General features: G+C 43.3%; 1 protein-coding gene and 1 long non-coding RNA gene across 7 annotated transcripts in view; one reads left to right on the forward strand and one right to left on the reverse strand.

Moving 5' to 3' along the window:
• Positions 1-27,436, reverse strand: part of Tenm2 (teneurin transmembrane protein 2) — a 942,842-nt gene that overhangs the window by 461,737 nt on the left and 453,669 nt on the right. The window lies entirely within an intron of this gene.
• Positions 16,910-18,878, forward strand: LOC131916810 (uncharacterized). The gene is made up of 3 exons (XR_009380600.1): positions 16,910-17,024; positions 17,470-17,674; positions 18,776-18,878. It is a non-coding gene; the product is annotated as an uncharacterized LOC131916810 (long non-coding RNA).

Here is a 27,436-nt window from a genome sequence, read left to right on the forward strand (position 1 = left end):
TTCACTTATCTTCTCGCAGCACAGAGAAAAAAAGAGAGGGCAAATAAAGACATTCCAGTGACTGTATTAAATCACATCATATGCGTCCATAAGTGAGGGTGGGCTAGGATTTAGGAAGCCAGGAGAAAAAAAAAAACTTGGTATGTACGTAAATCCTCTAGCATCCATGCCTTGGCAGGCAGGCTCTATAGTAGAGGGGATAGAGGGGGAAGAAGAAATTCTATTTTAAGAATTAAATATGTGAAAAATTTTCTTGTTCAGATTGGCTCAAAATACCATACAGGGCTGCATTAATGAAGATTAAATATATTTAGATAGAATAATTCAAAAGACCTTATCAATTTGGCACTATTTTCTTCCAAATTGAAAAAAAAAAACCACCTTAATTTAACTGGATATAGATGAATTCCCAGATTTATTGAAATAGTTTTGAGTTGAATACACTGAGTGGGAGTCGCAAATCATTCGCTGCTGGTTTGGATTTTCTAGCTTGAATTGAAACCCAAATAATGCAAGCTCTCAACTTAGTGCGATGCTCTGAAGAGATAGCGGTACACATTTTGATATTTCTTGCCAATGGGTGACATCCCCGTTAACCTCCTCTTCACCCCCTTTTTTTTGGAACAAAGGAATCACAATGACAAATGCAAATGCAGGGAGGCTGGCTGGCAGGAAAATACTTTTGGCACCCGAAAGACACATCACTCCCTATCCTGCAGAAGGTTAAAAACAGGTGAGCAGAGACCACCAGGTCCGAAAACCTTCAGGTGGCAGGAACTGGGTTAGCCTTCGCCTGGACGCTGCTATCACATTTAGAGTTTACATGATTTAAATATGCAGTTAAGCTTGAAATAGAAGGGTGAACGATTTACATAAAAGTCATTGTCAAAATGATCAGACTACAGGAAAAGAAGAAGAGGAGGAGGAGGAGGAGTGCGGAAGAAGAAACAAGCATTAAGCGCTTACTACATACCTTCCAAACTGGGCTCCAACACCCCATTGTTTTAGTTATTCCCTCACACCCTTAAGTCCCTTTCCCAAATTAACAGAAAGAGGAAAGCACCCCAAATACCTTCACATTATTACTATTTTTCCCCACTTCACAGAAGAAGGAGTAAGGCTTTGAAAATTTAATCAGTTTGTCCAAAGCTAAAACCTTCTAAGTAAATTTGGAGTCCAGAGTTGAATTCGATGGGGATTCTTTCATGAGTGTTATTTCCACTGTTGCTGGGTCCGCGTCACTGTTTTCTGTTGGGTTAACACTGATCACCCGCCAAAACCTCTACATGGTTATCAATACAGGAGTCAGGAGGCTTTGCCTTGTGGCTGACTCAGTTACTTCCATAATCTCTAAGCTTTCCTCTCATTGAGTCACAAACGTTGACTGATGTTCGCCACCAGCCAGAGTATTATTTCAGACACACTGTATCCTTAAAATTGACTCAGGCCTTGCTGAATGTGTATGATTTCTCCTCAGGACCAAGTGGTTTGCTGGTAAGCAAAAAAAAAAACGCCTTCAGATATTGGCCGACAGTTTCCTAACCGAAACAAGCCGGTAGTTTGGAGTCCAACCTCTCCTAGTTCTCCCAGGGCCAAGAGCAACTTTGTAAGGTCAGCAGGCTGAGCTAATGAATGGAGGAGCGGCCTTGGCATCCACAAGGCTGAGGAGTGGCTGCACTTTCTCCTTGTCTTAAGTGCACGCTGCCCTGGCAACTAACTGCGTTAACGAGTTTCCTGGGGATTGGACCTGGAGCTGCAGAGGGCTTGTTAAAGCAGGGTTCAGAAACCCTTCTTACTGCAGTGTCATCCTTCGCTCCCCAGTGGTGGAATCTGCTTCTGGTGCCATGTGGGTCTGCCCCGCAGCACCCACTGGTCATCCGCAAACACGGCTCCCTCCTGCCCCGCAGCGCCCTGAGCCTGGCCCTCACCAGCTCCTAGTCTATCTAACACGTGACCCTTTCTCCTTGGACTTGCGGAGTGGGTTGAACCTGGTGTGCTGATGAACACAACCATCCTGCAGGGATGAAGCAGAAAACAAACAAAAACAAAAAGGAAGGGAAAAAAAAATCCTGTTTATCGTGGGAGCTGATCGATGCTTCCTCTTCCACGGTGAGAGCAGAAACAGCGATTTCACTCAAATCCAAAAGCACGGTCCTTTGTGCTTTGAAAAGGAAGTAACTGCTCCCTCGGTTTTGAACAGTAGAAATATCCAGTGTGTCGCATGAGCGTAAAAAAAAAAGGCAAGCCAAAAGAAGGCTTGCATCTGTATTAACAGTAGGGTGAATAAAGGCTCTGGCTGTGGGTTTGGCGACTCTTGTCCAGTCACCTGGCCACCAAGCTAGGCGGGCAGTGTCTGTGTTGGCTGGCATCTGACAGCTGTCTGATTGACTCCCTTACGTTTGCCTTTTAATCCAAAGCAGGCCTTCCCATAGCGGGCTTTTCTTTTCCTGCAAGCAGTATTTTAAGCTGAGGTGAGGAAAATTAAAAGCTACCAATTCCTTGGTGAAAAGATCAAAAAAGTACCCAAAAGGCAGCTAAGGGGACTTCTTGTCTCTTTAATTGCTCTCTTTTCAGTCTGACGGCTCTCTTGTACTTTTCTGTTTTATTTTGTTTTTACATCCTTTTCTCTAAGTACCAAAACCGTCCCTTCCTTTCCCTTGAAAGTATGCTAAAGCCCGGGTTGAAGGAGCTTTATCACAAAGGGCTGAACCTGGAGATGAATTGAGAGCCTTTGAGGTGGGGTGAGAGCATGTTGCTTCCTACCTTCCCCAGACCGCGCGTGGGCATCTCTGGGAGCAGAGACAGCTAGTTGGACTGACAGGCTAAATCCTGTTTTATAGACCAAACAGCTGTGGCAGAAGCTTGTTCCTCCTAAGAACACTTAGAACCATGTCGAAGACACTTAATCTTCCCTGTTCTTTGCATAAATTCTGAGAGATCTTCAAGGCCTTCAGAATTGCCATATACCCACTTGAATCTCCTTTGTTTATTCTTTCTCCTATTAGCAAACAAGTTAAAAATCACTGTTGGGGCTGGAGAGGGGGCTCAGTGGTTAAGAACACTTGCCGCTCTTAGAGAGACCAAAGTTTAGATCCTTTGCATCCAGCTCAGGTTGCTTACAACCTTCTATAACCCCAGCTTCAGGGGATCTGACACCCTCCTCTCTCTTCTATGGGATGCCCTCCTCCCCCAGGTACATAATTAAAGATAATAAAACAAATAAAATTAAATTAAAATTACTCTGAGCTGTGGAGCTTGACTCTAAGGAACTACCACATGAATACTTTCTCCAAGCCTTGCTGCCATACACTTATTTTTTGTTGTCCTGCTTCAAATATCCTTTTGACTTTGATGCTGCTGTGGCATTGATATTATCATTGACTGAATAATCATTTTCTTAAAAAGCCACTCAGTTATTTCACTTAAATTAGTACATTTGAAGAATTTGCTTCACTGCTTTGTCATACAGGGAACTTACCAATATTAGTGCAAATCCACTTTTACCCCCAAATAGAAAGTAATGGCATAAATAAATAATGTAAACCACAAAAGATGACAAATGGGGGGGGGAACAGATGTGTTTAAAGGTTCTTACCAACACGCCAGTGGCAGTCAGAGGCGTGGTAGCAAATCATAAGTTTGGCTATGAGCTCTCTGGCGGCCCCAATGTCTTGGCTCCAGATGGAGCTGCCCATCGTTTGGGTTGCCGCAGAGAAAGAACGGGATTTGCCAGCAGCTCCTGTAGAGACCATTGCCGTGTCCAGGCTTATCCAGCACTTCAAAAAGGAGTTTCCCCGGAAGTGTCTCTGTCCTGGTTTTGTTCCTGACTCCAACTTGAAAGGAAAGGCCATTGAATAACACAGCTCCTAGATGTCTGTGATTCAAGTGGTTTTGCCCTCATTGGTGTGACTGTAAAGAATATTGATGCCAAAAGTACAAAGGAAGAACGGACCCTAATAAGTCACGGTATATGGGATGACAAGGAATAAATACATCCTCAATTTAACAAAGCCAAAGCGTATGTGGCTAACTAATTTGGAGAAAATGTAGACACACTAGTGCATTCTGGGATCTTATAGAGTATGGTCCTGGCCATGGTGGGTTATCCACTCACTCACCATGCATCCAACCTCTTGCATTCCACAAAGGTTCTAGGTGGATAGGGTGGTGACTGTTCTCTGGTGTTATCGCTGCTGTCTTTCTTATTTGTAAGCTGTTAAAGCCCATGTGCCACAAGAGGCTTTTACAATGAACAGGGACCTTTGAAGATGTAGCACAAAAATGGCCCAAGCTGGCACCCAGGGCTGCCACCTCCACTGTGGGGCTGCTTGCTGTTTAAAGCACCGTATGCCAAGTGCCTTTCCTTTTCACTTTATATTGCAGATGGAAACTTGTTTCCTTCCACCTCATTACCGCGATGATGTTCTGTACTGCCATAAAGGACTCTTAAGAAAGCCCAAGCCAGGGTGACAGGCTGATATGTGTTAGCGCAGCTTACACCATTAGCCAAGGGCTGGGTCATGAGCAAGTCAGATCAGAAGGTGATAACTGGTGAGGTGAGACCTCACTGTGGCAGAAGTCATCCGGATGGAGTAAGATAGTTTTCAGGTTGTTTTCTTACACTAGAGCCTGTAGAGCCCAGTGTGTGTGTGTGTGTGTGTGTGTGTGTGTGTGTGTGTGTGTGTGTTACATACATATGTACATTCAGGTACACATGACTTTGAAAGAGTGTGCCATGTGTCTATTCCAGCGTTTTATCTAGATTAACTATCCCATGCCAGAGTTACGATTTTAATCTCTCTTTCTTGTAAAGACTGTAGTTCTGCTAATCCTGGTAAATTCTACTGTTGCCTATGTCCTACTGTGCTTTTTTTCCAGGAAAGAAACCCATAGAGTTCCCTTCATGAGAATGTGGAAAATAGTTCTTATAGGGATGAAAGAACTATATGAAACTTAATTTTCTATCCCCTCCCACCACTGCTCTGACTGGGACCCTGTTTCTTCAAAAGCATATTAATGGAACAGCTACCTATTGGTTCCCTAGTTAGGGGGTTACTGTCTACAATCCCTGTACATACCACTGTCAGGTAATCTAATTTAAGCCATGTCATGTGTATGCTTATCCTTCCCCAAAGCTTATAATGGCTCCCTGTTGCTTAACACACTAGATCTACAGTACCTTTTTTTGCTTGTGACAAATGGCTCACGTTGGTCCTTACTCCCTCAATCAAACCTTTTATTTCTTGTGTATTACCAGCTCTGGTTGGTTTCAGCATAATCCATACACACAGGATGTAGGTTGATTTCTAAGTGCCTCTTCCTAGCACATAAACTCTTTTTACTTCCCCCTACTTGGACACTACCTTGATGGGTGCCCAAGAGCAGAGTTGACATCCTTTTTCTGTGCGACATAGTGAATACTTTAGCCTCTGTAGTTCACTCTAGCTCTGCTCTAACTTGTCTGTCTGCCTGATGCCACAGTGTGGAATAAAAGCCACAGCCAACAGATAAGTGAATGGCATGGCTGTGTCTCAAGAAAACTTTATTTATAAAGACAGACATTAGGTTGGAGTCAGCCCACGGGTCATAATCCCCCAGCTCTCCTCCATAGCATCAAATACACGTGTGCTGTCACTTCATCAGCCATTTGCTTGCCCTCTTCTATAAATGTGATGGAGAGCTGTGCTTTGGCTTGCGAGTTAGAAACTAAACCCTTTGAAGCCTTTAGAATGAGGAGAGCGAAGACCTAGAAACTGGGAAGCACGTAACACAGCAAACACTCTTCTGGGATCTTGCTACATTTCATTTTATTTTCACAAACCCCCTGGCTGCTGGAGATTGCTACTACTATCTCTGTTCTGCAGTTATACAAACCAGGTTACTACTCAGGGTCCCATAGTACACCTATAAAAAGCAACAGAGTTGAGATTCAAAGGCAGGAGGCTCAGCGGCAAAGAATACCACTAAAGCAAAGTCAGACCCATGCGAGAGAACTAGTAGCACACAGTGCTAGGCACATAGCAATCTCCACGTTAAATGTTTGTCAACAATAAAGGAACTGAATGAAGGACATGCATGTGGAAGTATATTTATTCCCTGGAAGGAGTTTGGATAATACAGGAAAAGAGAGTGAATACAAATAAATCTCTTACAATTTCCCCTTCACAGACACATGCTACTAAAATGGTGATATCTGGTTTTCAATCACCCACTCCTCTCTGGCTCCTGCACATACCAAAAGTTCCCCTAATCGACTTTCATTTGACTGACTTGTTAGATTACTTCACACTTGCTGAAAACATACAAATGCATCCACACCACGCAGCTCATCAGTTGCCTCTTAATAACCCCCTCCACCCCCTCACCCCCTGCTCCTGGAAATTTTATTTGCAAACCTATTGATGCCAGTTGTACTTTAATCTAATTTCACAATTCAGTTAAATATAGCACGCACCAATGAGACTGCATAAAAACAAAGCTCTTTCTTAAGTTCAACGCCTTGAAAAAAAATTCAATGCATGCAAATTGCTACAAACAATGCTGTCAAATTAGGTATGGCTACAAGCGGAAGAGCTGATGGGAAACCTGTACACACCTAGAGGGATTCCCAATCAGATATTTTTGCAAGCTTTTTATAGCAGTTCAATTAAAAAACAAAACAAAACAAAAACAACAACAACAAAAAATACTGGGCCTGACCTCTTGAGGCCAGGGCAGTTTAAGATTAGTGATGTTAAGAAAAGGTTTCTACATGTATGATAAAACAAACGATTTTTTTTATTATTAAGAAACTTTCTATTCACTTTACATACCAACCACAGATCCTTCCCCTTCCCTCTTCCTATCCTCCAGACTTCCCCCATGACCCCAACCCCCCATCCCCACATTTTCCAAGTCAAGGTCTCCCATGGGGAGTCAGCAGAGGCTGGCACACTCAGCTGAGGCAGGTCCAAGCCCCTCCCCCCTGGCCCAAGGCTGTGCAAGGTGTCACTCCCTAGGCACTGGGCTCCAAAAAGCCCGCCTATGCACCAGGCACGGATCCCGATCCCCCTGCTTGGGGGACCCCAAACAGTTCCAGCTAAACAACTGTCTCCTGTATTCAGAGGGCCTAGTCCAGTCCTATGGGGGCTCTACAGCTATTATTAGTCCACAGTTCGTGGTTTTCCACTAGTGTGGCTGGTCATCTCTGCACGTAAAACCAACGATTTTGATACACATGGTTTGATCTCATGGTGCCCAGTTTATATTCACTTATTTATTTCAGTTCAGCCATCAGTTATTTAGCTTGGTTATCAGACTGCTCTACTGAATTAATTATTTATTTACTTATTTATTTATTCGTTTAGAGAGCACATGTGCATGCCACAACATATGTGTGGTGATCAAGGACAACTTTTTGGAGTCAGTTCTCTGCTTTCCCTGTGGATTCTGGGGCTTACACTCAGGTCATTAGGCCTGGGCAGCAACTGCTTTCGTCTGCTGAGTCCTCTCCCTGGCCCCTTTTGTATAGCAGTTTTTCCCCATAGAATTAAAATTCCTATTACAAACTTAAGCTGCCTTCCCTGAGCAATATGATTTTGGAAAGCTGTGTCAATGAGACCACCTCTTGTAACGTCATTTGCCCAAAATGTTTGAATTTGTATGTGCCACATATAACCACCGCTCCTTGTTCCACACACAGAATCCCCCGTTTCACTCCTATGAATATTCATAATATTACTTATTTATCCAATAAATAATCATCAAGTACCTACTTAGCTGTCAGCGACCATGATACAATTAATATCCATTTAAGCATAATTTTATGCACTATTTCCTTGGATAAATTCCTAGAAACAAACCTGTGGGTTATAAGTTCACGGAATTCTAACCTATACACTGTGGCTCTGGATCGGACATCCTTAGACATGGCTGCTTCTCTCTCGGTTTTCAAGAATAGGGACCCTGTTTTGTTTATCTTTTATCCCTGAGCACTGAACATAGGACGTACCCAGAGTAGGTACTCAAAAATGTTTATTGAGTCTTGAATAATGAATAGTCCTTGACTGAAGTACTTAGTTCCAAGAATTACTGTTTTTTTTTTTTTCCTCGACACTCCTAGTAAAGTCAATTAAAAATCATAACTGGCATTTGTAACAGGAGGCAGGACCGGAGGAAATACAGAAAAGCACACATTGCTTCTGTCAGAAACTACCTGAGGGCCCCAGTTACCCTTAGCCCCACATTATCAGCAGTTTAGAGATTTGCTAATGTGTCCAACGTCTCCAGAGACTTTCTCAAGCAAGAAAATTGTCAGGAGAGAAATTCTGTCTGCCAGCGGACCACACAACCTAATTTCTTCTTGCTTACTTCCCCTTTCAAGGTGCCTGGTGAGCTCTTGCTCCTGGAGAAGCCTGTGCAAATCTTTGAACCACCTGCCATGTATGCACTATTTGTTCTTCAGCAGACGCACTGGAGTCCATCACAGACAGAGAGGGTTTTAAGGATATGTTTTGTCCATATTTTCAGAGCCAATCATGGGTCTGTAGAGTCACACACAGGCTTCCTGCCTGCGGTGGGCAGCCTTTTGTTTTCCTACCGGACAGTCATCCTATACAGGGGACACCGGTTGGCACATCTGAAAGTGAACGTCCTTTTTAATCTGATTGTGTAGGACCTCTGGTTTCTTCTCACTCACCAGGAATCTCTAAATTTCCCCCAAATACATCGTATTAAGTAACTGGTATGTGTGTGTGTGTGTGTGTGTGTGTGTGTGTGTGTGTGTGAATGGTTCAAATGGGCATCTACAGGGTCTAGTGTACCATTTCCAGGGCTAATGGCGAAGACTCTAAAGCCAGGACTGAGGTGATGATATATGGAGAGACGATGAAGAAAGTCAAATTAGTTCCTGGTTCAATGGTACTCACGTCTAAGGCCTGGATAAGGCCAGGTGACCAGCTCTCAGGCAAATTTATAGACGCAAGCAGACTCCAAGGTGTGCTGGTTCTGATCTTGGGTACTCTGATAGTACACAGCTTATCCCAAGACGCCGACCTCTGGTGTATCAGCTACCTCACTCACCTTTCGTTATTTCTTCCCCTCCCCCCTCGCTTATTTCCCACTTTATTGAATTACTCTGAGAATATTCCATCTACCTAAGAAAAGATTTCCTTCTTTTTGTCTCCTCCCTCTACCCCCCTCCTTTCCTCCTCCTTCCTTTTTATTTATTGCTCTGCCCTCGGGCTATCCTACCCATCTAACCTCGACTCCCTAGCTCCCTCAGGTGCCTGCCTTCCTCCTTTCCTCGCTCCCTTCTTCTCTCTTTCCTTTTCCCCCTTCCCTTCTTTTATCAGTGAGGCGGCAATTGTTTATGATTGGCAGTTGGAGCAGCCCTTTCTTGTAGTTATGTAGGAACCCAGCTTTTGCTTTGGCACGTGGGTCACCTGCTTCTTCTAGGCATGCCCTTCTATTAGTTAATTTGTTAGCTTGCCCGAATCACAGTCGAGAACCCTCCAGCTTTGGTTTGCAGCAATAAATTCAACTGACAGCTGAAATTTGGAACGCTCACTTAATATTGATTCCGAATGTAATAACAAGCGACATGACCTTTTGGATGGTGTAAAATATGGCCGCCACAACATCTGTGCCACATTGCTTGCTGTTTAGTAATATGCTGTAACAGCATGGAGCTGGCATTAAAGCTAAGCTTTATTATCAAGCAGATCACTCTGTCTCTCTGGTTTCATTTAAAAAAAAAAAATGCTTTCAGCTTCTGCTGCTGATATCGCGTCTAATACATGTTGCTGTTTTTGAGACCTAATTTACCCTTCAGTAAGTTATAGAAAGATATCTGATGATCAAACAGGAAGGCAGGAAGGAATAGCAAGGGCAAGAAAGGCCACATGACATCCCAAATTCCAAGGGACCAGAACTGACACAACTTTCCACGCCATCGGCAGAGGTATTAAGAATTCTCAATTGTATCCTTACAAAGCATCTATGAAGTTGATGTCACTTAGGAATTTCTACAGGTTATTAAAATATCATTCTCAGCCACCAGCTCCAGCCTCCCATAACAAAAAAAAAAAAAAAAAGTGATTACCAGCTGTACTTGCCCTGATGCCAGAGCATCCTTCTAATTTAGCATTGCCCTAGGAAATCCTAAACTCATTTTGCTGGGACCGATACAGGGATGTTTGCATCTGATTTACTCTCACTGTTTTTCTTTGAAGTCTTAGTATCTTTAAAACATTCTCCAAGTGGCAGGACATCAATTTGTGCACTTTAAAAAATCCAATTTAAGCAGGTTAAAAATTGTCAAAATAGTAGAACCATATTTCTCCAACAGAATTTCCAAGCATGAAACACATACACACACATACACACACACACACACACACACACACACACACACACACACACACACACTCCCTAAACTTGAAAACATTCAAACATTTCAATATAGTCAATGACTCAGATTGGCTCTCACTTGGAGAAGAGTGAGAATTCTTTTATTAATATTTTTTATTTTATTTTATTGTTTTGCTCCTGTGATGTTTTGGTTCTGATTGGTTGAACCAATTTCTGGCGGGGTAAAACCACAACGTTTTAAATGTTATTTATCTAGAGGGGAGAAAAGAATTGAGTCACTTTTTATTTGAGACCTTCTTCCCTGTAAAACATACATACTCCAAAATAAAAGAACTGTCTGTGGTTTCTAAGAAGTTAAATGTCTAGAACATGGAGCATGGTTTTGTTTCTTCCCCTGGCTTTAGGACACTGACTGGAGCTAATGTGCAAACGCTGCTGCTTCTGTAGTTGCTTAAACCGGCACGGTGGCAATCTACATGAAGCAAACCAGTCAGAGAGCACTTTCTGTGTGAGGAACTGCAGAAACGTGGGCCTGAGACTGGGTAAGTGTTTTATTCAAAGAAAATGCTGGGTCTGGTAGGTAATTGAAATCGTCTGACTTCAAAGCCCTAACACAAAATGAGAGACACTGGCCTATCCCCTTTCCCCAGGGAAGCCTAGGAGAATGCCCGCTGGGATAACTTCCAAAAGGACTAGAGATCCATCGTGCTTTGAAAAAGTTAATCAAGCCATGAGGGAGATGTCCTGAGAGTTAGACATTGGTTAGTGGGGAAGAAAAGCTTACCCACCCAACAAGCTTTTAGGGCGCTTTCCAAGACTGACTGGCGGCTATTACCCGTAATCTGCACCACTTTTCCCCATTAGATCACAGCATTTATCAGGATTTGCTGATATGTTATTTGCTCAAGGGATATTCATCTTTGGGAAGTTCAGAAATACTGAAGGGCACTCCCGTATTCCGGAGAGCACACATTTATTTCTGAAGACCAAGTTCATTATTCCTGCAGAATAACGTGGGTAAAATATGATTGGAGTCCTTAATTGACAGAAGCCTATGCCAGATGGCTGAAATGCCACTTTCATTTCAGGAAGAAAGGAAGCCTTCACAGAAAAGAGGAACTCTGTGATTACAAGGTAAGATCATTCTTAATTATCAGGTCCAGGGAATGTATGGCCACCCCCATGTTTATATAATTAGAAAGCAAATTTCAAACTTGGGCGCTCAAATACACAGTCCACCATTAACAGAGAAATACAAATGGCACTGGGTTACTGGGGGTAGGACAGGAGCTAGACTCGGTTAACCAAAAGCATGCCAGCATTAAGATGAGGTTTGGCTCTGAATGTAGAATGAATCAATCTTCAAACTTGGCAAGCAATAATTAATTCCAGCCATGTATCATTCATCTGTGTAGTGGCTACCCCTCAAACAGAGATCTTAAAAAAAACTCTCCCTAGTGAAATCAGTGAAGCCATCAGACATAACCATATGCTCAAAGCTCGGAGAAGATTGGTCATGAGACAGGTGTCTATGAATTGAGATGTTAACTGCCCAGCAGAGTGATAGTTGTGTAGGCTGAAAGCCACCGACTTGTTTTAACTATTAGCAAGGAAGTAAATGAACCAACCAAGGTGCCAAAGCCAACCCAACTGAGCATACCCCACTCTTCTTCAAACATTGAGAACGCCTCTTTTTCTTTTTACTTCTGCCTTGGCACTTGACTTGTTCTCTAAGATCCTAGAATAGCTTTGTTGATAGCATCCGCTGAGGCCCAGAAAGGAAAGACTGAGGATAAAAAAAAGTGCACGCACTGACAAGGTAAACAGGCGAGAATTGGATTACTCCAGCGTCCTCCGCTGAGGTAGGATTCAAAACTAATCTGATTATATGAATATTATGAGCCACTAAGTATCTTTCTGCAGCAATTACCAAGCTTTCACACATAAAAGAGGGCATTTTCTTTAGTGCTGGGCTAATCTCTCAAGTGTTCAGCTTCAAAGCAAAAGTTGAGAGAGAGAGAGACCCACTGAAGTGGGCTTACAATGTAGCAAGCTTCTCTCTCGTCTTTTCCTTTCTTCTTCTCTCATCTACTTCTGTGTATATTGAACCTCAAAGGATTATTTTCATTCTTCTAATACAGTGAAACTATTTCTGAATATCACACAGTTTTTGGTCTCTTTAAAGCCATTTTTTAGGCTTTCTAAGAGTCAGGACTGAGAAAGAGTATTAATACTGTCCTGTCTTAGTCATGTGGGACCAACAGCATTCAAACTTTAATTTGTAAGTCCCCTTTGAGCTGAGTAACCTAGGTAGGACTCTGTACCCACAATTAAGTGCAAAATCATCCACATGGCTTGTTTAGTTTGCCAGCAGCTTGCTTAGATCTTTCTGATACAAAGCCAGCTGAGAGCAGATCTATACATCAGACTGTGGAAGGACCACACTGATGCTGGATGCTGATTTTGTAAGTCAGAACTTCAGGTGAATGCCAGAGTTGTAACTTAGGGAAGAAGTGCCACGTGATGGTTACAGGCTCAAGCTCTGGTTCAAATTCCACACATGCCAGTTCCTAGACGAAGAATGAAGTTAGCTCACTACTTGAAGCTTGCAAGTCTGAAAACATTAAGAAGACGATATCAACAGCATCTAGAAGTATATACTAGGGATGGTAGTGGCTCAGTTTCCAGTTCTAGAGCTCCATATTAAACCTAGCTTTCCGAGGATCCGGTCCACTTCTCTCAGTTCCTCACCTGACCATGCTCCTACTTGCTATAGGACTTTATCTAATTTGTTTGAAACATTCATTCCTGTCTTCATAGCAACTGATTCATCATACGACCTGTTTGTCTCCTCATTGTCTTGGAATGGATGCTCTGTGAGGAAGAACTATACCTACCTTTGGTCTATTCTTTTCCCTGACAAGTAAATATGGAGGATTTAGCACATAATAAGAACTCAACAAGCATTGGGTGTTTTTTTTTGTTTTGTTTTTGTTTTATCATGATGCAGTGAGTTCAGTCTTTGAAACAGGGGTCTGGAAAATTATAATCCCTGTCCTGTAGGATAATGAGGCATTGGGTAAGCAGAAAGTGGCATAGTTTGGGTGCCTTTGAATTTCTCACGAAGATAGAATTGCCAGCAAATTGTTAGTCTAATGAGCAATATTCTGTTTGCTAAAATAAGAAGAAATTCAGCCAAATCCAATATAGACCTGTACTGAGCTATAATCATCCCCAGGCACCTTGGGCTCCCAACCATTGTCTTCAAAACCATTCCTCAGTGGGCCCCCTCCTGACATTCATAGGAAATAGTTAAGGTATTAGTATTCAAGTTTGATCATCTCCCTACGAATCCAGTGGCTAAATTCATATTTTAATTGAACCCAGGAGTGTTGACTTGTAGACACTGTGTAGAAAAAAATCACTAGAAGAGTAGCACGTGGAAGGAGACTTTTACCTTTGAATGGGATACGACGCTTCCAAAACATCAATACCAATTTTCTATTGGGGAAAAGCCCGAGGCGAGAATAACCTGCTCAGGTTTTTAAATGGTAACATTCTGAAATGACTGTTTCTTATTCTTTAGAAAACAGAACTACCATTGTAATCTAGGTAAGGTAGCTTTAACTGGGCAATAGAATGCAGATGGTTCTCAAGGTGTGGCAAGTCTTTCATCAAGTTACGTTCAAATTTGAGATGGCTTCTACAAACAGCCTCTACGGTGTATTGTCCCAGCTCGTATTGCTATGTTGAAGGACATGGAGCCTTTAGGAGGTAGGGCCTGGCTAGCAGAAGTGGGCCACCAGGGGCAGGCCCTTGAATGGGTTACCGGCACTGGGTTCCAGGCTACTTTTTCTGTTTCCTGGTCTGCTTGGATATAAAGCTGCCTCATAATTCCGCTGCCAAAGATGGAGCTGCTCCCTGGCACATGCCCCCTTCCCTCTCATGTTTAAAACTTCTGAAATCGTAAGCCAGAATAAAGCTTCCTGCCTTAAATCATTGCTGTCAGGTAATCCAGTCAGGGTGACACGAAAGTAACTAAGCCACCAATGAAAAGTCTCCAGTGTCCAGAATAATGCTTAGTGTAGCCTCAGTTACAAAAACGGACAGCACCAATTCAGTAACAAGTGGGTGATCGGAGTGAGCGAGGCTGTGCCTCTGAAATAACCGGAGTACTTATGGAACAAGGGACCTCATCTTTTGAGTACAGGAAGAGACATTGCCATGCCTCTGAACACACAATGCTCCATAATACTGCCAAGCAGTCTTCACATTTCCACTGTGGGAGGTACAGATTCATATGATGGGATCTGTGTTTATTTTCTCTTAGTTTTTATATGATGCCCTCACATGTTTCATTTTACATACAATGTCTTTATTATGGGCACATTTGAAGCTCACTCATGATGATAATGACAGCTAATATTTGTTGAGCAGTTATTCTCAGATAATGTTGGCAAGAGTTTTGCATGGGTTCTATCACTTGTCACACTGACCTCGTGAGATCGGCATGCCACTCTATTTTATAGACGAGGACATCAGGGCCCAGGGAACTACCTTATGTATCATCCAAGGTCACATAGTTGGTGGCTTTGCTAGGACACAAACTCAGGCTGTTTAACCTAACAGCTCTGGACCCCAGCCACTGTTCTCTGTCACCCACCATCTCTTAAGTGTTCCTGATGGTTTAGCCCATTGTGGAGATATCACAAATAAATAAAACAAGACTTCTGGGGCTGTGGAGGCTCCACAGGAAGCCCAAATGTGGCCCTTTCATAGATCATTAAGTCTTAGATGGAGTGTTTGCTCATAACAAACATTTTAATAATCTGCCATTATTGTTTTTTTTTTTTTCTTCTTTTTGAAATTCCAAGGACGTACTGTGGGATGTCGCTAAGATTTACTGAATATTTCCAAATAAACCTTATGGACTTTTTGAACCTTTCAAGTGGTCTGCTGTGCCACCTAATTACCATATTTAAAAAAAAAACTATCTACTTATGTGGAAGCAAGCAAGAAAAAAAAATCAAAACAAAACAAACTGAAAACACAAACACAAGCATGTTTGTTGTTTCATATTGAGGGTTATTTAGCTTGGATAATAAATCATTACAATGAATGTCAACACTGCACAGGGGAAGGGGAGTAGTTAGTTGCATATGCTAATGGAGGACGTGCATTCCTAATGAGGAAGAGAATGAACAGCGCTAGCCACATGCTACTTATCACTGTACATCACAAGTCAAGCCGTGTTCACACTGAGCATACGAGCGCGGCATGACAGTGCCGCCAAATAGTCACATGTCAACAGCAGCAGCTCCCTTACCCATCCAAGACGACTGCAGAGTTTCAAAATAAAGCTTCCCTTGTCAGGAACCAAGACAGCAAGCTTAAGCACACCTGCCAGCGAAAGGGATTTTGCCAGTCTTCAACTTCTACATCAGTGGTCTATTGGCTTTAAGTGCGTGGGAGTTCAAACTACAAAGAATGGCGGTGTTATCCGTAAATAAGACCCGTGGCTTTTCCTTTGAAACATGTTTCCGATCCACAGATTCTGCTTTCCTGCTGCCACCAGACCACCACTGTCTGCTGTTTTATTTGGTTTGGTGTTTGGGAGTAGAACCAAGGTCTCCAAGTCCTTAGGCAAGTATTCTACCACTGAGCCACAGCCCCAATCCCTGATCACTGCCTTGACATTGAGCTAGATGCTAGAGCAACAGCCTCCTCTGACATTCCCTGCTGTCCTTTGGCTTCCTTCTATCTAGCATAAATTAGTGACACGAGAGTTTTTGACTGTGTTAAAACATAACAGCACAAAATTCACCTTTCAAATCACTGTAAGGTACAAAGTTCTGTGACTTTAAGAACATTTACAGGAACTGGGCAGTGGTGGCGCATGCCTTTAATCTCAGCACTTGGGAGGCAGAGGCAGATGGATCCCTGTGAGTTTGAGGCCAGCTTGGTGTACAAAGCAAGAGTTTAAGAACAGCTAGGGCTACACAGAGAAACAGTATCCTCCCCTGGGTCCTTGGCAATCACCTTCCTGTCTCCAATCTCAGCAACTTTGCTTATACGAGGAAGTAGAAAACATAACAGCATTATTTCACTTAGCACAGTATCTTCAAGGTTCATCCATACTATAGCACGTTCCAGCACATTCTCCCTTCTTAAAGACTGAATAGTATTCTACTGTATGAACATGAAATAACTGTCTGTCAAGTATCTACTGAGACTTTGGGCTAGTTTCATCTTCTAGTGGTTGTAAAAAAGGCTGCTATGAACATGAGTGTCCAGATATCTAATGCTTTCAATTTTGATGGGTGTATATCCCAAAGTGGAATCGGATTCGTGATCATTCTGAATATCACTTTGGTAGTAATCCAGTGAGCCCCCGTGAGTATAACTGACTCTCTTCTAGTTCCTGTTCCTTTCCCACACCACACTAATAGAACAGGCAATGCTAATTCTTTTGATTGTCTATTTATTTACTCTCCCTTCTCTGTATCTAGGTAAGAATTATATGGAAGAATCTAGATTCTGTTACCATAGATACAATAACATTTGCTGTGCCCTCATAGTCAAGAAGAGTGCCAAGCCCACAGTAGGACCTGTGTGAATATAATTTAAACTTCTGAGTGACTTATAGAAAAATGCAGATCTACAAACAATACGTGGTAAGGACACACCACATATGATAACCTCATTCAGTTCTGGGAAAGGATTGGAAAGAGCATGTCCCATGCATCAGCCCTGGCAACAGCCACTGTGCATCTTTGGCCTGGAAAAAAAAAACCCCACACATCTCAATAACAATGGGATCAATTTTGACATTAACACGAATATTACCAAAGCCCAAGAGATACATTGAAATTCACAGAGCTCTGCGGCAGATACTATAAAAGCTCCAACCTGCTCTCTAGAAACAAGAAACTTTCATTTATGGCTTCCCAGCTCTTGCTAATCCTGCCCATTAGGCCAAAATATTGCATTTTACACAGGATGCAAGATCATACCAGAGACTGATGTAATACTTAGGCAGAAAACCAGCTGGCAGGCCCAACCGTGCAATCCCCTTTATTCAGAAGACACAAATCAAACCCAGGATGCCTTTTTTGACAGATTCCTGCATGTTCCTCATTATGGATAGATGAGAGAAGACATCTCCACGTTCTGGGGCGCAAGGCTCACTCCCTGCATTTGCATACCCAGTCATTTGTAAACGGAGAGAAACACATCCCCGCATTTGCCCAGAGGTAGCTGTTTACTCAGAAAGGTGACTTGTGACATTGACAATCATGTCAGTTTCCCATCTGCATAATTTAAGGTAATGCATCCCTCCTTTAAGTGCTTTTGCTTCGGCTCCTTCCTTTCCCTCTTTTGATGAGCACAGTGACACCCAGACCTCTAGGTCTCAATTTGAATAACTTTCTGTGAGAAGTGAGAAACGCAATAAGGCTTCTCACCAGCCCAAGGACAGGCACTTGGGTTGCCAAAAAAAAAAAAAAAAAAAAGTGAGTAGCCTGATCATAGTCTGTCATCTTCCTTACCCGGCCAGACTGGACTAGCTAAGGGCTAAAAGGCCCACCCCTGGCTGTGGAGGAGCCTCTTCACCAGTGCTGTGTATCCCTGGAGGTCTCCCTGGAACATTTGCTCAGGTAGCTGAGCGGTTCATCAGCATAGCAATTTGCCCAGTCAGCTTCATCCATCAGCAGAGCAGCATGGCTGGTGAGGGAGACTTGCAGGAGAGCTCCCCATGGGCAGGTGGGGAAGGCACATTCATCCGGAGTTCATAAATATGCATCTTGGCCCTGATCTTCTCTGCATGCGGGTGATAGACTGGAGCAGGCAAGAGTAAATCCTCATCGCCACAGTCTCCAAGTGCTCCCTCTCTGCCTAAGAATGCGCTCTCTTTAGATCTAAGCAGGCAGGCAAATTTGCCAGGTGTGACTCCACCAGCCTACTGTAACCCAAAGGCTGGAGTGGGCGCAGGCGCTTCAACTTCCAGATCAAAGGCCTTCCAGATCTCATCCCAGAGAGGCCTCTTTCTCCAGAAGCCGCCCATGACAGGTGGGCTAGAACAGTGAGTGAGGACAGGATCTCACTCCTTGGAGAGCTGACAATCTAGTCAATTTAAATTAAATTGCTAAGTTAATTTAAATAGAATATAAGAAGCTCTATGAAGGAAAAACAGATGGTGCCTTGAGAGGCGGGAAGAGGAACCTTACTTAACTGTGGGTGGCATGGGGAGAGGGAGGGGGGTCTCTGGAAATTTCTCAGGAGAAGTACAATGTGAATTGAGACACTACACAGACAGCAGCGTGCAGCTGAAAACTGGGGTACATGCAATGGAAGATGGGCTTGGCTTTCTCTCAAATTGACTCCCAACTGTATCTTTTCTTTCTTTTTCTTTTTTTTTTTGCCACAGGTGGAATATTAAGAATTTTCCAGCGTGTCCCTGGCTGCCTTACCCTATCCCAAAGATGTCTATGCTAAGAAGCCAAAATAAAGAGATGTCATGTAGACCATTAGCAGACGTGGTTCAGAAATCCTCACTCTACCGACTGAGACCCCTTCCCAGGAAGAAAGCAGGGATTGCCAACACGCTGCTTATCAGTTGCTCACTGGCTGCTGCACCAGGCGAAGATGAGAAGGCTAAATTAGAGAAAGAAGGAAAGAATGAGAGGGAGGGAGAGGGAGAGGGGGGAGAGAGAGAAGAGGAGGGAGGGAGAGGGAGAGAGAATCCCATTGTAAATCAGTGCTTATCAGGCTCAACAAGTGGGAGAGCCAGCCAGGGGAAGGCTTAATTAAAGTAAACAGACAATTTAAAGCGAGGAAAAGTTCAGTCTCGATGGGAGAAAAATTCTAGGTATCAAAACAAATTCCTGAAAATTTAGAAGTATTCGCAGCCAGTTATCATTTACTCAGGACCTGGGCGGTAATGAAGTTAACAAACACCCCTAAAGTGGGTGAGGTGCTCTGGCTCCTGGCGATGCCAGGCAGTTGGAGGCAACATGCCTGCGTGGTGATGCCTGCCCCCTCCTTTTCTATTCCTCAAGCCACTAGAAACACTGTTGTAGCTGGAAAAAACCTTCAGCTACACACTACAAGAGAACAATCTCCACTCCACGTAGCGTCTCAGTTAGTTGCTCTGCTTGCTTGCGAACAGTTGATATCTGCTGATTGCCGGGGAGCTTGGTGCTGCAATTCCAAACTCTCAGCTAAAGGGGTTCTAAGGCAAAGAACAAAATGACCTTTGACTCGTGAACTGGGAAAAGCATGCTGGGAAAATCTATGCTTTTCTATGTCTCACTAAGGTAAAACAGGAAAAGCACACTAGAGAAGTTGGAACCTGAACCAACGTACCCCAAGAAGGATGTTTTAAAAGATCTTTGTGTGGGGCTGGAGGGATAGTTCAGCAGTTAAGAACACTTGCTATTCTTCCAGAGAACCAAAACTCAGTTCCTAGTGCCCATGTCCTTCAGCTCACAAACTCCTGTGATTCTAACTACAGGGAATCTAGCCTCTGCAGATTGTGTCTGCACACACACACATACACACACACACACACACACACACACACACACACACACACATGCACACACGGGGTGGGGGACACAAAAGGATTTTTAATGTGTGTGTATAGGTAGTATGTGAATGTGCAGGTTTTCACGTGTGTTTATATGAGTGTGTGCATACTCATATGTGTGCCAGCTAGCTGCTGGTGTCCTGTGTATTCCTCTGTAATTTTCCACTGGTTTTTTTGAGATATGGTTCCTCATTGAAAATGGAGCTCATCAATATGGCTAGAGTAGCTGGCCAACAAGCTCCAGGGATTCTCTTGTCTCTGTCTTGTCAGCACTAAAGTCATGCATAGGCACATGCCAGCATGCCTGGCTTTTTACATGGGTGTTGGGAATCTGAACTAAAGTTCGCATGCTTTTGTGGCAATCACATTGCCGGCTGAACCATCCCTCCACTCCAGAAAAGGCCTTAGGAAACATTTTCTTGATATGCCCCCATGCTGCTGTAATCAGTGAGCCAGGACAGTGGTCAGCTGTGAAAGAACAGGGCCTGTGACTCTGAGTGCCAACAGTGACCAGTGTGTGTGTTACGGCCACAGCCCTGGTTTCTGGGATTGCCAAAGACAAAGTGTGAATGGGGAATGTATATGCTGTATAACCAGTGAACATGGAAAAGGAGCAAAGGCAACAACAACGCCCCCCCAAACTCTGGCAGTTCAATTGTATTTCAGGAGGATATTTCTTGAATGCCAGCGATTTTTCTTCTTCTTTTTCCTCTTTCCCTCTCTCTCTCTCTCTGGTTCTAAAGACAGGGACTTTTGGAGGGCAAGGGGTAGAGGTCTTACATATCCCTTCTGGAACAGCTATAGGACAGATTCTGATTGCCTTGCAAACTCTATATAAACTTAATGAAGCATTTTTAGTTGGATGTTTTTAAAACTGGGTCAAAGAAAGGGGAAAAACACCCTGAATGCTGATGCTACTTTGTAATAGATTGAATAAGTTGTGGCAGGAAATGTGTAAAAGCCTTTGCCTAAGCACAGAAGTGAGCCAGCACAGCAAAAGCCTTACTGATGAGCAGGGATCAATACCAGCAGAATATCTAAAATCAGCTTTTTGTCCCTAACCTCGCCATGGCCTACTGACAACCAGAACACTGTGCAGAGGATGCAGCACCTATGTAGGTCCTCACAGTGTCTCACGTGGGCAAAACCACCGCGGGAAGACAAGAGGAGCGGGAAGGGAGACATTCAGATCTCTGGGAAAATAATTAGCCAGCACTGACACTGCCTCTTCCTTTGGACCTTTCATGTAATTTCTTCTGTCTGATAGAGAAGCTGTAATACTTTGCACAGGTAAAAACCCTGTGATAAAGACAGCCTACGTTCTCCTTGCAGGAGGGTATCATTCTTCCTAAGAGCCGGCATATTCTTGCCTCGCTCGCTTGGGGGGAAGATCTGGAGTTGCGTGTGCCTGCATGTGCGGGCGTATGTGTGTGTGTGTGTGTGTGTGTGTGTGTGTGTGTGTGTGTGTGTGCGCGCGCGCGCTTTGTTTTGAGAGTCACTTTGATGCCCTGTCCAAACGCCATCTGAGAGTCAAAACCAACACAGTCCGCCAGCGAGGCCTGAGTCAGGCATGGTTTTCCTATCTGCCTCATTCTTTCCAGCCTGGAGCTGCTTCTCATGGCACATACAGCTCACTGGTGAAAACAGATGAATGATTCAAAGTTGATGAAACTTTCCCAGGTGCTGCTGTTGTTGGATGGAGCTGCTCTGGCACCATGACGGTTTCCAGCCCTGGTCTAGCAGATACATGATAGTTTCTGGGTACAGCTACCGTGGGAGATGAAAAGGCGCGGCTATGGGAGCCTTTTAGAAATTAAGTGGGAGCCTCCAGATTCCTCTGAGGGTCCTGGGATAGGACCCTATGAGGCAGAGGTCCTCGATACAGGACTGCAGAGCCACTCATGGCTCTGGGGGTAGCTTTAGAGAGTTTGATTTTCTCTTTTTAATTTGTTCATAATCCAAAGTAACATACCAGGTGCTTACAAAGAAAAAACAAAACTATTTTTTGTGGTGATATTAACACTATGATAGAATATGATTTCTCAATGTAAATTTGCTTAAAGTCCATAGTTTTTGAAGTAGAAAATCAGAACATTCCTTCATGGACTTGAGAAATTTATTAACCTCCTTAAGACACCCATCAATTGACAATACACTGGAAGAGGGAGCTTGCTGTATACCAGGTACTGGATAAACCCATGAATACACACTAAGTTTCTGTTCTGGTGGAGTCCATGTATTGATGGTTGAAAAAAAAAAAAACAAAGCAGATAACCTCTCAGTAAATAATCACACATGTTAGACTCTCTTAAGGATAAGGAAAAAAATGAATGCCAAGGATATTGAGAGTGGAGGGGTGTGTGGGAGAAAGGGTGACCTTTCAACATTGTAGTCATAGTGGGGTTTGTGATTTCAAAGCAGGCTGAAAAGAGGTCAAACAGAAAGAATTTACGCCTTCTTGTACTTAGTTATCAATAGTCCTGGACATCTGTGCCACAGTGACATTCAGCGTGTCATATTTGGGGCCAGAGTGTGAACATTATAATTCGGACCGAACAATACGAAGCCAGATGCAGGGATAGCCCTGGGTATTAACACTCATTCAAATTCAGGGGACCCTGTTAATTCCTACCTAGCAGGATAGCCTGTTAATTACCCTGTAATTACCTTCTGGGCCAATAATTGAATTTCTAATAAAAGCAAGAGAGAAAATAAGCAAAAAGAGGATAATCAGGAGAAGCCAGGGTCATCTGCACTTAGGCGTGAGTGCCAAGTCTAACTCAGGGACTATATAGAAAATGACTGCCTTCTGCTGAGGTTCCCATGCCCTCCAACAGTGTATTAAATTCTTTCCTTGTCTGACATAAAGTAATAACAGAGAGTTGTCACTGTCCTGGGCAACTGAAGATGGGATGACTTAATTTCTCTTTCTTCTAGAAGAATGTCACAGTTGGCTGTCTAATGATACAGGAGGAAAAACTGGGCAGTGTCAGAATTTACTGCCCCCTAGAGGAAGGAAGGGGGAAAGCACTGAGCACCAAAATGCAGCATGGGGTGATGCAACCAGTGAAGAGCTGGCTAGGCATTTATCTGAATGGGTCAGCTGAGGGCTCTCCTCCTCCTTCCAAACACCCATAGCTAAGTTTCAAGGAGAGTATAGTACAAGCATAAGCATGTCTTAAGGAAGCTCATGGAATGCTAGGGATCAAGTGTGGTCAGTTTCCCAAGTCTGAATGTTCAACAGATACCCCGCGGCAAGAACAAATAGGAAAACAAAACAAAACAAAACAAAACAAAAAACCTAACCTATTTTTCCAAAGAGCATAACTAAACAACTTCTGTCTCCAGGCAGGTGCCCGTCAGCACCTTAGTTAAGCTACCATGGTGTCACTGAGCTTGCAGGAATATCCAGCTCAGGACTTTGTCTTAAGGAGTCTCATGGGGCAACAGATCCTGTGCCTTGCCTCCTCCCAGACCCTGTCATCTTGTTGAAAGGGGGCTGGATCCCATCCCTCCCCGCACATCAGAGATCCCAGGCACATCCCAGCTTGTCCAGCATGGTGCAGTCTACATTCCTGTCCCATCTGTCCTCACATCCCTGTGACTCACATTCCACACTCATCTGAACCTCCCATCTTCCGTGTCCCTGGGAAATAAAGTCTTTATCCTCATGAGGTTTTGATGACAGCTTGGGACAATTTGCAAATTTTTCCATTTACAGAATCACAGTCCCACTAAAAGTTTCCGTGTACAGAATATGAGTTGTAACAGTGAACAATGATAATGCTAACATTTATTTAGCACATAGTACATGCTGTAAGAGCTTAGGGACATTTAAGAACTCACACTGATGTGTTCCAAGTCCTTTGAATGCATTGATATCATTGTATCTTGACAGCAGCTTTACTCAGACACAGAGAAGTCAAGTGATCTCCTAGTTAAGGAACAACTAGTAGGAGGCTGGTTTGAACCCAAGACTCTGAGCCTAGGCTTTGACCTTGACCCACTGCATGAGATTACCATGCCTATGCAAAGTGCTGCATATTTACAAAACTATTATATTTTTATGCTAAGTGTTAAACTGTCCATAGTAAATGCAGCATGGGAGACTAACAGTGTGGATCAAGAGACAGAGAACTAGGCAGGTTGTAGTTATTTTTTTTCCCTTAAATTATATGACACCCAAACTGGGTGATATGAGGAGAGTTTCATAAAGAAACTATTTAGAGATGAGGTCAGGGTTTAGGGCAACCAGAATGGAGGCTGCAAGGCTTTAACACTAGCAAAAGTGAGAAATGGGTACCACTACCAATGTTTTGTGGGCTAAGCAATGAAAGGAATCTGGAAAGAGAAAACTGTATAAGGCAGCTACCTTGGAATGTTCTAGGACTAAATGTTAAACACAGAGAAACAGCCAACCTGGGAATCAACAGCTCTGCTTCCCTTAATCCCACTCTCTATTCTCTCCTTGACCTCTGACCTCTTCCCATTGAATAAACCCTGTTGGTAGGTAGCTATAGGACAAAGGTACCCAGGGACAACCCATGTGGCTGCTTTCTCGGTATCTGGAAGGACTGAGAGCAATGTGAAGGACAGACAGACACCGTGCAGTGCAGCCTCTGTCAGGGTAAACTGGGGCAAACCTCACCCTCCCTGGGACTCAATTTCTTCATCATTATAATGAGACAATTAGACCACATGTAATTTACACTGCCTTCCAGCTCTGACATTTTAAAGTTTTATGAATCCAACCTCCATCTACTTCCCAAGAGATCTTCAGAATAACTTCAGAAAATAAAGTCTGAGCAGCAGCCCCCACATACACACTCACATGCTATGCCGTGTCACGCGTGGCGTTGGTGACTGTGCGAGGGCTAAGTGTGGCGGATGTAGGAGGGCATTTGCCTGTTCCTAAAGGTAACCAGGGAACTGTTAAACCGGTCCAAGGGAAATGCTAGAAAATGTGAAAATGGTCCCGAATACAAAAGCATTTGTTCTCTTTACGATGAAAAGCAAAGACACAGAAGGAAGTGGGTACCACTCAGCATCTCTGCAAAACCCGAACAGAGATACATCCTGGGTTTTCATGGGTGTCTGTGTGATGGCAATTCACAGGCTATCCCTGCACTTGGAGCCAGTGGTCACATGCTGCTGGTCAATGAACGTGTATGTCTGGCATATGGCCTTGGCTGGGGACAGCTGGCCATGGGAGTGGGAGGAGGGAGTGTGCCTCCCTGAGTCATATGGGGCTTGTCTAAGTAGCCTTGACAATGTGCTTCTAGGTGCTCACTGAACTGTTGCTGGTCTTCAGGTTCTTGCTGAGACTCTTGAGACAAGACTACGTGTGTCCATACAGATGGACGTAGGCTAGAGATGAGGGCATCTGCCCTCTCTAGCTTCTGGGAATATATTTATGCCCAAATGTTGATGCAACTCAAGCATGGGGTCTGAAAAGACTGTTGGGATGCTTTGGAGGTAGTTTCTGCTTTGCACGCTGACTCTCATATCCTTTCTATTTAAACAAATGGAAATGAAATGAGAGAATTGGCCTGTTACATTCTTGAGACCCATGGAAGATGATATTAGCCAGTGACAAGATCTACAGATGATTTTTCTCCTCAGATGAGAGGACACCATGGCATTTCTAAACTTTTAGACCCTATAGGCTACTGTAGTATATGTATATGAATGTCTTGGAGGCGTTGGCCAGTCAAAGAGAGGTGATACATCTCTAATTAAACTTAATGTTACAAATATGCCTATAGTACAGCAAGAAAACAAAAAGGATGTAGGAAAACAGAAAGGCAATGCCATATATATTGTTATAAAGGATTTACATAATGGCATTTATACATATGATACATATATATTTATAAAATATTTATATATATTTATGGTTACACTTTCCATAATTTTAGTGACCTATAGTCAACTATGTTAAAAAAATCATTAAATGGAAGTGTCTAGAAACAAATAGATCATAAACTATAAACTATATTTTTCTGAATAGTCGTAGAATTATATAGTTTTGTGATATTCTGCCTATGACATGCTTTGTCCAGTGTATCCACTTTGTATACACTACATGCCCACATGCTGTCTCCATTAGTCAATGAGTCACTGTGATTGTATTGAAGCAGCCTTTAGTTGACTTAATAATATCTTCCAAAGTACAGAGATTGTGACCGTGTCAATTTATTACAGGATATTGCAAAATGACTCTATTTAGTTACTTGTTAATATTGTTTGTTTGTTTGTTTTACATAGATATTGGAAAAACCATAGCATCTATAGAGGTCAATACTATCTGCAGTTTCAAGCATACACTTAGGATCTTGTAACATATAAACTCCTTCTGAGTAAGGGGCGAACTCTACCACGTACAGGTTTTCCATGCAAGAAAACACAATCTTGAGCATGGAGTAGGCAAGCATACTGACACTTACTGATTATCCAGCCTTGAATGAATCCTCTGCTTTTAGTATCTTTATTAGCAAAACACGGAACTCCTAATAACGGCAACATCCACCACACAGGTGGTGGAGTGATCCAAGCAAATCAGTCAGGCCATGTAACTAGAAGTACTTTGTAAAACATAAGCTGTTCTGAGACACAAGGGGTTATCATTACTCCATCTAAGGTGACATGACAGCAGCCTGCTGGGGGAAGGCAAATGGCTTGCCCGGAGAATCATCAGCCACCCTGGCACCTGCGGCAGGAGATAGCAGGAGTTTCTTTAAAACCTGCTCATTGTCATGAGTGTCGGTTGCAAGGAGCTGGAAGAACTGCTATTTTGGAAAAAGTCTGGCTGATAGCATGGGTTGCTCTCCCGTCTTCCTTTTTGCTTATGTTAAAAATACTTTAACGCGGAGCTACAGCCGAGGGTAAAGCCAATCCCACGTTTCCATTAGTACACAGAGAACTCCCACAAACAGGTCCCCGGAGGATGGAAAATGTGTGACAGATGTACACAGGGAAACTTGAAATCAAGTACGTTGGCAATAGACTCAGGGTGCTTGACTTAACAGATGTTTACAGTTAATAAATCCCATTTTATATCTATTTTCACAGAATATTTTTTTTCTTGCTAATATACCTGGCAGCCCTCATGAAGGAAACAGACAAAAATTCAGATCGACAGCCCGATAGGAATTAGAAGCGACAGTGGCTGACAAGAATTCCTGACGACACTACGAGAACTGTAGAGCAAAACCAAGCAGTTGTACGCCAAGCCCCCGCCTCCCCCTGAACACCTGCTGAAGGGTTAAAACAAATACTCTAAGTACTCTGCCAATGAGGAGAGGTACCCACAACGCCCCATCTGCATGCACATCCGTCATCCCTACCCAGGGACTGCAACCCCTCCTTCCCATGGAGACAACTCACAGACTGAGGTGAGACATTGATGAGTCTCCATGAGAGGCAGCCTGGCTAGCATTCAGCTGTGCCAGCCACACTAACAATCACAGAGGTTGGCTTGCTCTCCACATGAGCTGGGAA

The sequence above is a fragment of the Peromyscus eremicus genome, chromosome 8a (assembly GCF_949786415.1).
Source record: "Peromyscus eremicus chromosome 8a, PerEre_H2_v1, whole genome shotgun sequence".
Taxonomy (NCBI): Eukaryota; Metazoa; Chordata; class Mammalia; order Rodentia; family Cricetidae; genus Peromyscus; species Peromyscus eremicus.